The following is a 13,875-nucleotide window of genomic DNA, read 5'->3' on the forward strand; positions in this document are numbered from 1 at the left end:
ACACCTGCTATATATCCATCCATCCATCCATTTTCTGAGCCGCTTATCCTCACTAGGGTCATGGGAGTGCTGGAGCCTATCCCAGCTATCTTTGGGCCAATCGCAGGGCACACATAAACAAACAACCATTCTCACTCACATACACACCTACGGGCAATTTAGAGTCTTCAATCAACCTACCACGCATGTTTTTGGGATGTGGGAGGAAACCGGAGTGCCCGGAGAAAACCCACGCAGGCACGGGGAGAACACGGGGAGAACATGCAAACTCCACACAGGCGGGGCCGGGGATTGAACCTCAGTCCTCAGAACTGTGAGGCAGACGCTCTAACCAGTCGCCCACCTGCTATATATATTAAATTTTTATTTTTTATGGGTTTTTATAGTACACTTACCCACTGCTCTTGGATGTGGGAAAGGAGTGCCACAATTGCAGAGTAATGACGAAGTTATACAAATTTAAAGCAGTGGGGGGAAGAGCAAAGTTGTGAGACGTCTTAGACTAAATTCTGACCCAAACCAAAGCAATTTTGTTAGTCCAAGCCAACTAAATGGGATGAAAAATTAAATATTTGTATTGGTTATTCAAGGTCACTGATGGTGTAGTGGTACACTCGCCTGACTTTGGTGCAGGCAGTTCCCACTCAGTGACGGTGTGAATGTGAGTGCGAATGGTTGTCTGTGTCTATATATGCCCTGCGACTGACTGGCGACCAGTTCAGGGTGTAGTCCGCCTTTCGCCCGAAGTCAGCTGGGATAGGCTCCAGCGTCCCGCGACCCTAACCAGGATAAGCGGTGTTGAAAATGGATGGATGGATTGGTTATTCATTCACTCATTCATTCATCCGTTCCGCTTATCCTCAATAGGGACGCGGGCATGCTGGAGCCTATCACAGCGATCTTCGGGCGAGAGCCGGGGTACACCCTGAACAGGTCGCCAGCCAATCGCAAGGCACATATAAACAAACAACCATTCGCGCTCACATTCACACCAATTGGCAATTTAGAGTCTTCAATTAACCTACCATGCATGTTTTTGGGATGTGGGAGGAAACCGGAGTACCCGGAGAAACCCCACCCAGGCACGGGGAGAAGATGCAAACTCCACACAGGCGGGGCCGGGATTTGAACCTCGGTCCTCAGAACTGTGAGGCAGATGCGCTAACCAGTCGTACACCGTGCCGCTTGTATTAGTTATGTACTGTATTATTGTTTACCTCTGAGTCATCACTGCCCAGTTTTGATGCTTGTAGAGTTATGTGCAAATATCGGGGTCTTGTTGTTTCATGTGTTCTGTAGATGTAATCACAGCCATCTAAGATTTGTCATTTCAAATGTACAAAGTAAATAGAAGTGGACAGTCAAAAATATCTGCTATATCAGAATTGAGCAGCTGTGTAAATCCATCCAAAAATTTTTATTTATAGCAGTCTACATTTTGTGCTTAGGCAGTACATACTTCAACAGTTTCTATGCAGTCGATAAATGGGAAATAATACATGCACACTCATTTAATTGATAGATTTTTTTTAAAAGTTATTCTATTCACCAAAGACTGTCAGAAAGTTTGACCACAAGGACCCTTTCCATGTTGAAATGCTTCTCACAGTGCCCCCGAGTGTTCAACTTGGCCATGACACTGTGATCATTTCCAACCTGTTCTACCGGAAACACTGCACACATTTTGCGGGTGAACAAAGCCCACAGAGTTGCATGCCTTCTCAAATACTTTATGAACAGGCTACAAAATAGGCGTGATATGTATATAAACTTCGTTGTCTTCCAGCAGCTTTAAATGGTGGGTGGGGAGTTGGGCATTATGTAAATTTGGTGGACAGAGAGGTTTATTGTGGTTGGCACAAGCGGCATCTGAACAAACTGGCACTGTACAAATCCAGGTTTGGCACGCGGCCACCGGCTCAGTGTTCGAACTGAGCCCTATAAATGTGACATTGCAGAGAACATGCACTGCAAATGTGCACTCTGCTGCTTCATCCGTCCCGTGATTCCATCTGGGCGGTCACACCAGAGTAGGCAAGATAGCTGAGGGGCTCCAGTGTAGTGATAATGCACTGATGGGTTTTTAGCAGTGTCTTCAGAAAGGGGGGATGGTGACCCTTAGCTGTTATACCATACCTCGTGACTTGATGTAAAGGATCATATTTGCTTGACTGGGAGTACGCCACGCTTGCTCATGACCCTAATGAAGATGAGGGCTGTAGAAACTGGATGGATGGCTGTTTCTCTGGAAACTACCCTTGTGATATACTGGTGACTATTCCAAGGTGTACCAGAAGTAAGCTGGGATAGGCTTCAGATACCTGTGACTCTAATAAGCGGTGTAGAAAAAGTATGGATGGATAGATGGATCTCAAAACACAGGTCTGCGATTGAGTCCAGCATACGCCCTGCCTCTCGCCTGAAGCCAGCCAGGTTAGGCTACAATTGCCGGAGATCCTAATGAGGTGGAGTGGTATAGAGAATTGATGGGAGGGTAGTTCTGCAAATGTACAAATTTGTAATGGCTCCAGCAGTTGGGAAATTAATAATTCTACACTACTCATCTGGTCAAAATTGGTATGAGCGTGTGTCAACACTGGAAACCTTACTTTGCGAATATTTTTTTTGTCACAGCTGTAGACCTCAGTAGATACTGAATCTTGAGCTAGAGGAAATCAAACTGTAGATACTCTTTTGAAAGTAGGGGAGGGGTTACAGTACAACTAAAATTGGGGCTAGGACCCTCCCTCTAAATCCCCATTAGCTATTCGTGTTGAGAGTAACATGAGTTGTAGGGATGAGAATTAATGAGATTTCTCTGATTCCATGTTTGATACTGCTTAATGAATCGATTCATCGATTCTCTTATCAATTCTCAAGTAGTTTGGGGGGGGGAGAAAAAACATCCAGGGGATTTAAAATAAAAATAAATGAATAAAATAAAACCCGCTGGATATTATACCCAGGCTTCTCATGATCAAAAAAACTTTATAATCGAAGATAACGATTAATGTACCGCGGCTTGGGTTGTGTATGCAAGTCCATTTTCCATCCATACAGTTAATTCTCATTAGGGTTGCGGGTGAGCTGGAGCCTCTCCCAGCTGACTGGATGAGAGGCAGGTACACACTGGACTGGTCACCAGCCGATCACATTGAACATATAAACAACTATACACAATCAAGAGTCGTCAATTGACTTAATATATGAAAAACAAACAACCATTTGCACTCAAAGTCACACCTACAGGCAATTTGGAGTCTTCAATCAACCTACCACGCATGTATTTTTGGGATGTGGGAGGAAACTGGAGTGCCCAGAGGAAACCCAAGGAGGCACGGGGAGGACATGCAAACTCCACACAGTCGGGGTCGGGATTTGAACCCCAGGTCCTCAGAACTGTGAGGCAGATGTGCTACATTTTTAATATAATAAATATTTTATTTTTGGTGAAAATGCAACAGTTTAAACCGTGTGAATTATTATGCTATTTTTTTTTACTGCTTTGGCTCCATCAGAAGAGCTTGGGGGAGTGTGTTTAAATGGGCCTTGAGCACATAAATTTCCTCACCCCTGCTGTAGCTGCTCATTTTCAGTCCCTCTTTTCTTTTTTAAATGTAGATGCTTGCTGTGGAGAGAAAAGAAGGCCAGCAATAGTGTCAAGAGACAGACACCTGTGGCTCTGCAGCCACCCACTCGCCTCATCTTCCTCAGAGAGCACACAGTCCCCTCCCCTTCCTGTACAGTTTCCCCCACCCCCTCTTCCCTCATCTGCCTTTAAAGTTAGCCCGCCTTCTCTTGTACAGAGCAGCCAGGCCTGTTTGTATATTAACATTTAAGTTGCCGTGCAGTCTGGAGCCATGTGACCGTTGAAACGCTGTTGTTTTCAACACATTTTCGCTGCTTTTCATGTTTTGGATTTAGTTTTTTGTCTTTTTACCTTCAATACGGACCCTTTTTGTCACATTCAAAACATAGCCATGTCTATATAGTGTTCCCCGACCTAGTTGAGAATTCACCTATTTGCAGATTTTTGGCGGAACCTATCCTTTTTATTTGGTGAAAAACTCACCTATTTGCTTTTTTGTGCTCTTTATAATATAGCCCTAAGATGCCACAAGATTGCCTTAAAGCCCTGTCTAATAGAAAGAATAGTCTTACTATTAAGTTCCAGGACTGATGTCTTTGTGAGAGACATGTTTCAAATCCAAGCTACAAGTTGTTCCCTTTGAAGTAATGGAATCTAATGCGCTTTCTCAGCCTTCTCTGTCACGCCTTTGTGCACTCTTCAGGGATGCTCCTCCAGTTCCGTCATCACTGCCATCTATCTATCTTGATGTTGTCCACATCTTTAAAACGGGCCCCCTTAATAACCCTCTTGAGCTTGGGAAAGAGGAAAAATCATATGTAGCCATGTCAAGTGAGTATAGTGCAGGGGTGTCGAACTCATTTTAGTTTCCGGGCCACATTTGCCCCAGTTTGATCTCAAGTGAGCTGAGCCGGACCAGTGTATCCATGGCCTTACAAGCTATGAATAATGACAATTAAAAAAATGTTTTACCTTTTTTTTGGTTGCACATAATTACAACTACATTTGGCAAAATTTTCACATTTCTTGAATACTATCTTGTGGCAAATCTTGTTTCAAATCATATGAGCAATCGCAAATGTCCGAACAAAAATGTTAACAATATTAAGAATCAGTGTTTTCCTTTACAGTTGCAACTTACAGATCACAGTAGATCTATAAACCGTATGTACCTCTGATAAAAAACATATTTAGAAATTATTTTAAATTTACATACATTCTAAAAATTCAGACAAAATACATGTATTAGCTATGTCTATTAGGACATACATGTCCACAGTAAGTGCAAAATAGAAACGTTAAATTAGCTGCTTATTTCATTTTCACTCAATAGCTTGCTATAAAAATGTGAAAAAACAAACAATTGAACCTGGGTCCTCAGAACTGTGAGGTGGATGTGCTAACTAGTCAGCCACCGTGCTGCTCAAAATAAGAGTATATATGTATTAATGAACTTAAACTTGCCTGACGGGCAGAACAATGTCCACGGACCAGATTTAACCCTCTGGCGGGCCGGTTGTGGCCTGCGGGCTATATATTTGACAAGCCTGGTATAGCGGGGTTGCTCCAACATACATGATGTTCAGGAATTGTCTGATGCTCAAGGCATTGTGCATACTCTGCTGATTGTTTAACGACCTGACTCAGATATTCATATAAAAGCATGTGGAAAAAAATTCAGTGGCTGCAGAGAACTGAGGAAAAAGGTATGTACAGTGGACCCTCGCAGGAACCGGGCCAGACTGCGAAAAAAAATAGCAGATGTTTGACGCCCATTCTAAAAAGTTTATTTTATTTTTTTTAACCCAAAAAAGTCTTCAATAAGCGGGTATAAATTGCCAATAAGTGTTACCAGGGTTGGTTCCCCTCCAAAAAAGAAAAAAGAAAAACAAAACTGGAGAAGGGGAAAAAAAGAAAAATCTGCGGGTGCTGACCCATGAGTACGCGGGGGTTTGCAGTTTGAGGGGGTTTGCAGTTTGCATTGAAAAGGAAAAGTCGCAATTTGATTTGAAATTATATCGTTTATGACAGCCGCTCTGGAACTTTACTGTCACACCTCGTATGTTGAAGTGGCACATCTCGACCGAGGGACGAGCTTTATATGTCGGGGAGGAGCGAAGTGTAGCCCAGGAGGCGGAAGTTACAAGAGAGTTGTCACCGCATACACATGTGCACCCATGTGCAGTTTTTCAAAACCAAATCATTTGTAAGTCTTTTTTTGAAATTTTTTTAAAGGGTTATGTAAGATGAGTTTGAAATGATATGAAATTGTTTTGGAATCATACTTTGTGCTATATTTACAGTTTGAAGTTTGAACTATTAAAATAATACATTCGGCCATCAATTACTCACGTTTTTTTGTGATTCCCGGCAGGGCTCACGAATAGTGGGGAATTGCTATATATGCTTGACCACCTGTTGCGCTCACAATGTGTGCACTTGGCAGTGTTCCCGAACCCCTGCTGGGTGTTATCAGACGATACATTTGTTCAGCTTGGACAGGACTCCGAGCCGCAGCTTCCAGTGAGAACGCCACTCCCGTTTCAAAGTCCAAATTCCAAAGCAAGTGCCCGCCACTGCTCCTGTTGTAGTTTTGGACAGATACTGCCACGAACACCTGGCGGCCATTCTCATAACTGTGGTCCCCTTTCACACGGCCAGTCTTTCAGGCTTTTTTACATTCCTATGACCAATGAAAGAAAAGTGCTATGAGTTTGCTTTACTGTGAAACATTTTGGCACACTTTTGAATTTTGGGTGTTTTCTTTTTGGTGATATCATGGTGGTGGTTTTGTGACGAAACTGATGCGTAACTGCAATTTTGAACATCATAATTGTAGCCCCCTTTCACAGTGCCTTTAAAAGCAGGAACCTTTCTGCGTTTTTTCCCATGTTGTATATATGAACGGCACCGAAATGGTCGGCAAACGTTGAAAAGAGACTTATCCACCTTCTGAGATAGTAATAGAAGCAGGATGCTGCTTGGGTGCAAGGGTATTCCACAATGCTGCATCAGGGGTGGGAACTTTTACACCCGGCTGACGCTAATTTCTCCCACATGTTGTGTTGAAAGCGATTTTATCATGTGCATCCAGCCAGAGGCTATCACACATTTTGAACTGGATTTACACTGCAGGTCCAAGTGCATAATGCCTATATCCGATTTGTTTATTTTCATGTATTTTTCAAGTGGCACTTTGCGTATGACTGTTTTTAACATTCACTCAACACATATGTTGGCCTGGGCTGAGTTCCCCTCCCCCCAATGATTTAAATGAGGGTAACCACTTCATTACTGTACTCCACTGGCCGATGATGGACACACCTGATTTTGCATATTTAAACCATATTTAATTATCTATACTTTGGCTGTAGTTAAGATTTACTGTGGGTGTTTTTTTAATGTGTTTATTTGTGCGATTTGGGCAGAGGCAAGTGTTAAGACCATGTGAACGATTGCTGTATTTAGATGACTTTAAGCTTGCACTGATGAGATTCGTATCACATTTGTATCCGCATTTGGAAGAGGCCTGATTCCAATATGAAGATAGCCAAATATATTTACGCTGCAATGACTCAGATTCCAATAGTGCCACATAAGAGCAAAGAAAAAAATATATATATATTCTGAATTGTGTCACTTGACACATGCAGGAAAATCCACCATTATTGTCTGTTTATGGAATGCCGAGTTGCTGTGTGAAAGCATACACATTCGGGCCACCCTCTCAGGGTTCAGCATAAAAGTCGAAGGCAGAATCTATACCAGATCTTCTGTTACAAGAGGCTTGGAGAGATCATGAGAGTGTGTATATCGAGAAATGAAGGACACTGAGTTTTAAAAATAAGACAATATTCCAGTTAGTCAGTCCCATAAACTTTTATTTACTTTTCGACATGTATCAAACACGAACATTTATTATTCAAACTCAGCTGCTGCTCTGGGTAATGTTTAAATAGGTGTTGTTTTCATATTTACCAATCCCCTCTACCTTTCACGTTTATGTTGTGTAATCTGTTTTTCTGGAATTGGAGTTCTAGCTTCGGTCAAGACGGCCATAACTGAGGGTTTAAATCTTGGCTATGCACTGGCTAGCCTAGTCTCTCTGCTGCACTGTACCTGGCTTTGGGCCAGCCATGTGTCATTCCCAGTGCCATGTGCCAGCTGTTGCACATGTCCGCATGCGTTGGGGGGGTCTTGTAAAGACCAGCGCCTGCGGACCGCCAGAAGAGGTTGCACTTCTTTTGGATTCGTAACCTGAAAATCCCAGGATGTTTTTATAATGTTTCCTTAAATAAATCATCACATCATTAGCTGTAACCTATAAACGACAAAGGACAAAATACGGTGAGGTAGGAGTCCAGTACTGTGAGAGTTAAGTTGTAAAAGTTAATGTAATAACTGCTAGCACCATCTGCTGGCCTACTTCCTTTCCAAAGAGTTAGAGAGAGAGAGAGAGAGAGAGAGAGAGAGAGAGAGAGAGAGAGAGAGAGAGAGAGGGAAGTGAGCGAGGGAGAGAGAGCAAAAAACGAGCCTAGGTTTTAACGACATCTCTCATATTCATGCTGATGCATTTTGCTGCTTTGTGCTTTCATTTTCCTGCCGAAGATCGCCACACTCGGTCCGGAGCCAACCGGGAAGCGGACAAAAAAAAACCAAGCCTTTTTAAAAGGAGTTTACCTACCTTATCCCGGGACAACGGGGAAAAGAACGAGCAAGGAATCAATGACCCGGCTATAGGGAAACCCTGAAAGAGCGAGGGAGGCAGCCAGCGCTTTTTGGACTGCCACGCACCTCCTCTGCCTCTCCTGCCTCATCACCCCGTGAAGAGACAAACGAGGGTGAGGGAGGGAGTAAAGAGAGAGGGAGAGAGAGCTCCCATGCACTCCTCTTGAGCCCTGCCCGCTCGGGGAGGAGGAGACAAGCCTCTCTGGTGTTCTCGCACTGCCTGAGAAAGAAGACGAGTGGACCGCCGCCGCTGGAGGAGGAGGTGGTGGAGGAGGGGAGGCAAACCAGTGGGGAGGGGGAAGGGGAAGGGGGGGGATACACACTCACCACTCAAGGAAGGAGACTGTGGAAAAGTGTATTTATTCCGGAGAAGGAGCGACGGCGAGAAAACCCGGCGAAAGGGCAACAAGGCTTTTGTTAGCCGGTCACACTCAGAGAGAGAGAGAGAGAGAGAGAGAGAGAGCGAGAGAGGGCGGGGGGGGGAGGGGGAGGGAGATTGTCGGGGGAGGTAAAGAGGAAGAAAAAAAATGTCTACAGTGAAGAGGCCAAGAGGAAGGGTAAGTGAGCTCGGGAGGGAGGGCGGGGTTGGTGTGAGGGGAGGGGAGGAGCCGGCAGGAACTGAACAGCCTCCTCGACTCATGCTGCACCGGCGCCATCTTGAACTCATTGCTGCTTTTTTTCGTCTTCCCCTTCCTCACCCTCCCTTGCGTTTCCCTGCCATACTCAGATTCTTTGCTTATGTAGATGATCGTTTTTTTTTTCTCACCGCCCTGCCCCCTACTCTCTATATACCTTCTTCTTAATTCATGCATGTGTTTGGGCTTGTCACTCACTAGCCCAATGTAGCCTCCAAACTGGAGAGTGGCTCTCTACCTTTTTACATTTCCATAGGGTAGTAATGGTCCTCACCGCAGTACCTGCATGCTGTGATTTCAGTTATTTATAGATGTGGGTAGCACAGCAGCAGCGTTCTCTTTTTTGCTGCATTTTACACGTAGACACACTAGCTTGTTTTTATATTTCACCCCACCCCCCGCCTTTCACTGCGTGTGCTCTCATGTTCTTCCATTCCTAGGCATTACTTTCAGCCCTTCCCCCATTTACCATTCAATGAGAACATTCCAGCATGATCCGGTAAAATTTCGACCTAATGGTCTCGGCGGCGTTGCACACATGACTGCTTATAATGCAGCCTTTGTGTGCGCTTGTTTTTGTTGGCTTGCCTCCAACACACATAGGTACACACATGTTGCTGTTAAAGTTGAAGCTGGGGGTAGTTTACAAAACAACGTAATCAAACAGGACGAGCATTTCTGTGTTTTAAGTTTCACATACTGACCTGCAGAAACTGACATGGGTACAGAGGGTCTGTTTCTATGCCGGCGATGTAACCCAAATTTGTCTGAGCGTACCATAGTCTGTCAACGCAGTAGTGAAGTCAAACTGTAATTACAGTACGTTTTGAATGGAAAACAATTCTTGGCCATAAATATAAGACAATCCAATCAAAAACCGTAACCACAGGGGTGAGTGTGCCTTCTTCTGATGTGTGACGATTTATTCTAACGTATTTGCGGAAACTAGCTCATTACTCGTTGTTCGTAACCTCGAAACTGTCTACAGTATTAAAGGATCTTTTGTATTCGTGTTTATTAATTGAGTTTATTAACAACAGCTTTGAATGTGACATAGTCCGCAGTTTGTTTGCAGAGGAGTGATTTATGGTGCTCTGGGACGCTTTTGTTTTGCAAAAATTATTGTTTCCATATACACGGGAAACCAAAAAGTTAAAGAATGGCTGCAAACTTATATAAAGCAGTTGAAGCAATCAGTGAAGAAAGGTAACGCTAATACTGGAGATTCTCGGTTTATGATGTTGTTCAGATCGACGTACAGCGATTGTATACTAAAGTTGGAACCCACCGTAGTCTGTCGCTAATTTATGCTAACACAGTCCTAAAGTCATAATTACGGTAAACATTTGTATGAAAATGACATAAATTTAAAACAATCAAATAAAAACAAGTAAGTATGGCAGTAACTGAGCGTGCCTTCGTATGCTTCATGACCTTCTTGTAGTCTCTCCTTTGGGTACGTCTCTATGTGGCGTTTGCATGTTCTCCTCGTGCTTGCATGGTTTTCTCTGGGTATGCCAATTTCTTACCGCATCCCAAACATACATGTTAGGTCAATTTAAGACTTTAAATTGCCCATTGGTGTGAATGTGACTGGCAATAGTTGTTTGTCACTATGTACCCTGTCATTAGCTGGCGATCAGTTCAGGGTGTGTTCAGGGTCGGATTGGCTGTGGTTACTTGCAACTGTAATGTGGATACATGTAAAAGTAGAAAAGAGATTGATGGATCCTTTTTGTTGATTTTCAGTCAAAAAGGGTCTCATGTAAATATTCTGTAAATCTGTATTTGGCTTGCAATGTGGAGGGGAGTAATACAAAATTTATTGGCCCCCCCATGTAGACAGTAGGTCGTCCATTTATGGGTTCGCCCTCCACGAGACTCGAGGGCTTCGTCATGAGGCCTCGCTGAAGAGTCACACCATCTATCATTTACATATCATGAAGACATATGACCACGCACACAGACATGCACACGGCCAATTTGACGGAGTTTTTACCCGTTTCCTAGTCTGTCTTCATTTCAGCAGACTTTTCACAAAACTTTCAATATTCCTTTCCACCTGATCTAGATTCATTTGTGAAACGCGGCTTTTCTCAAGCTTAAGGTGTTGTAGGGGCCATTTGAGCAAAGAACTTAAAACTTTTCTAGGTCTTTTTTAATACAAATAAATGGTGAAATGGTTTCTTGGTATGATCTGCCCAAGATAATGAGTTTGATAACATACCTCGAACATATTGCACATTTACTTCATTGCTGCGGTGACCAGCATGGACATAATAACTTAATGGACTTAATAATAATAATAATAATAAAATCACATCTGATTGCTCATGCTGGAGGAATTGTGGTACTAAAATCACCAATCACACCCATATATTCTAGTCATGTTTCAAACTGAACATGTTCTGCAAAGATATCTTATGAGGCTCTTACAGTGAGGTCCCTCCTCCCCTTCCACACACACACACACACACACACACACACGCATATCATGTAAGGGTTCAGAAAATATGGGACATTTACCAGATGGAGCAAATTTCATATTCATTAAGGCTTAAAAAAGCTGTCTTTACAAACTGCTTGAAACCTCTAATACCCTTACTAATATAATGAATCAGTGACCTGGGACTGCTACCATTATGCATGTAAACATGTATTCAACATGGCCTTCGAGATGGCGCTGGCTGTCTAGAGTGGATTTACTTACTATGATAAAAAAAAATTCCCCCCTCTTTCTCTTCGAATGTCTGTAATGTAATCACCATTGATTTCCATTCATGCTTACTCTATATTGTCATGACACTGTACAGTATATGCCTACTTGACCTTAGCACAACAATGCATAGATCATTTTACACTTGAGACTATGTGAGTCGCATGATGATATGTGACTTTCCATGACATGGTGCACATGTCATGGAAACAATGAGTCCCAACCCAGGAACAATGAGTCCCTGCAATTTATCATCACGGAATACAGATACAGTAATCTGACGCTATATCATGGTTCCTGCTTCGCGGTCCCGCGATATTGCAGATTTTTACGACAGGGGTTACTCTATTTTTTATACTGTTTGTGCAATATTTTTGTGTTATCCATTGCTCTTGCTCTCGCTCAGTATATTGTGTTTAGGCTTGTCACGATAGCAATTTTTTAGGACGATATATTTTCTCCCAAACTATCACGACAAACGATAGTCGTTTTTTTATGCCACTAATATAATAGAGTATAATAATTCAAGTACATCCTTTTTAAGAACAATTCACTTTTAGTTCAAATTCTAAAAATCATCAACATTGACATTGTAATGTAGAACAATAAATGAAATATAAATAAAACAGACTTAGGCTCTGTTCACAAAAATTAACTTCAACAAATATTCAAGTTTGGTACAGAGGGATGAACAGTCATTTATGCCTTAACAGGCAATATACTGCCAATCATGTTTCCAGTTAGTTCAGAAAAAGTGCCAAGTTGCTACATAAATCACAACACAACAAGTAGATCACAGCAACCTGTTTTGTACTACTTCTCAAAAGTCTGTAGCCTTTCTTTAAATGCTGCTTTGTCAACATAGCTACATCTCTTACAATAGCAACGCTGTACTCTCCATGATGTGAGCATACGTGTGCCATATTCACATTTGTATTTGCGTTGTTGGACAAAGGGTTCCATAATTGCAAGATGACGGGAAACGGGAGATGTCCCACCATGTGTTTTTTGTTCCCAGCTGAAGAAGTTGGGGGGGATTTTTGCGTCTGAAATTGATTTTGTCACTTTGAGGTTTTAAGTTGTTGTCTTTGTTGCAACTCCATACAAATTCGACATACCAGCTCGTTGGTGTTAGTGGGATGGCAGCGTTCATCTGGCTTGAATCCAAAATGCTCCCACATCGTCGCGGTGACGTTAGGCTTTGGAAATACCGTATTTCCGGACTACAAGTCGCTCCGGAGTATAAATCGAACCAGCCAAAAAAACTTATAATAAAGAAGGAAAAAACCTATGTAAGTCGCACTGGAGTATAAGTCTAATTTTTTGGGGAAAACTTTTTTGATAAAATCCAACACCAAGAACAAACATTTCATCTTGTAAGGCAATTTAAAATAAAAATAGAATAGAGAACAACAGGCTGAATAGGTGTACGGTATGCTAACGTAACACAGACGCAAAAACAACGAACTGAGAACGTGCCTGGTATGTTAAAGTAACATATTAACAGTTATTCAGATAATTATAGCATAAAGAACATGCTAACAAGTTTACCAAACCATTAGTGTCACTCCAAATCACTAAATCCAATGAAATCTTCATCCTCGGTGTCACTAAACAACTAGACGATGCACCGTTTCCTCTTCTACGTTGCTTTCGTCAGGCCTAGAGCGCCATCTTGCGGTTGTCAGTGTGAAAATAACATGTGAAATTATATAATAATGTGTTAATAATTTCACATATAAGTCGCTCCGGAGTATAAGTAGCACTCCTGGCCAAACTATGAAAAAAAAAAAAAAAAAAAATTGCGATTTATAATCCGAAAAATGCGGTATTTCCATTTATGCCATTCAGTTTTCTGTAACTGCAGCTCGCCATCAGAAAATTTAACTTTGTGTAGGCGGGTGACCACATTTCAAATGCGCGCACACACACACACACACACTGCCAATTTGACGAAGGTTCCTCACTCTTCACTATCTCTTGATTGGTTTAGAGACCATGATGTGTCTGCTTTCAAGTTGCGGAAAGGTTTTTTTCTTCCTCAATAACTCTACTCATCCAGTTTCTTTTTTTGCCGCACCATTCAGAAATTAAGGCGCATATCCGACCAAATTAGTTGCAATCTAGAGTCCTGTCTTGTCCCAAAAAAATCATATACTTTTCCAGCACCACTCCAGACGACTAAACCATGTGTCCAAAGACGCAGA

At 42.4% G+C, this 13,875-nt stretch overlaps 1 protein-coding gene across 1 annotated transcript in view; it reads left to right on the forward strand.

Moving 5' to 3' along the window:
- chd9 (chromodomain helicase DNA binding protein 9) overlaps window positions 1–13,875 on the forward strand; it is a 154,312-nt gene that overhangs the window by 42,950 nt on the left and 97,487 nt on the right.

Source organism: Phycodurus eques, chromosome 2 (genome assembly GCF_024500275.1).
Source record: "Phycodurus eques isolate BA_2022a chromosome 2, UOR_Pequ_1.1, whole genome shotgun sequence".
In the NCBI taxonomy this organism is placed as follows: domain Eukaryota; kingdom Metazoa; phylum Chordata; class Actinopteri; order Syngnathiformes; family Syngnathidae; genus Phycodurus; species Phycodurus eques.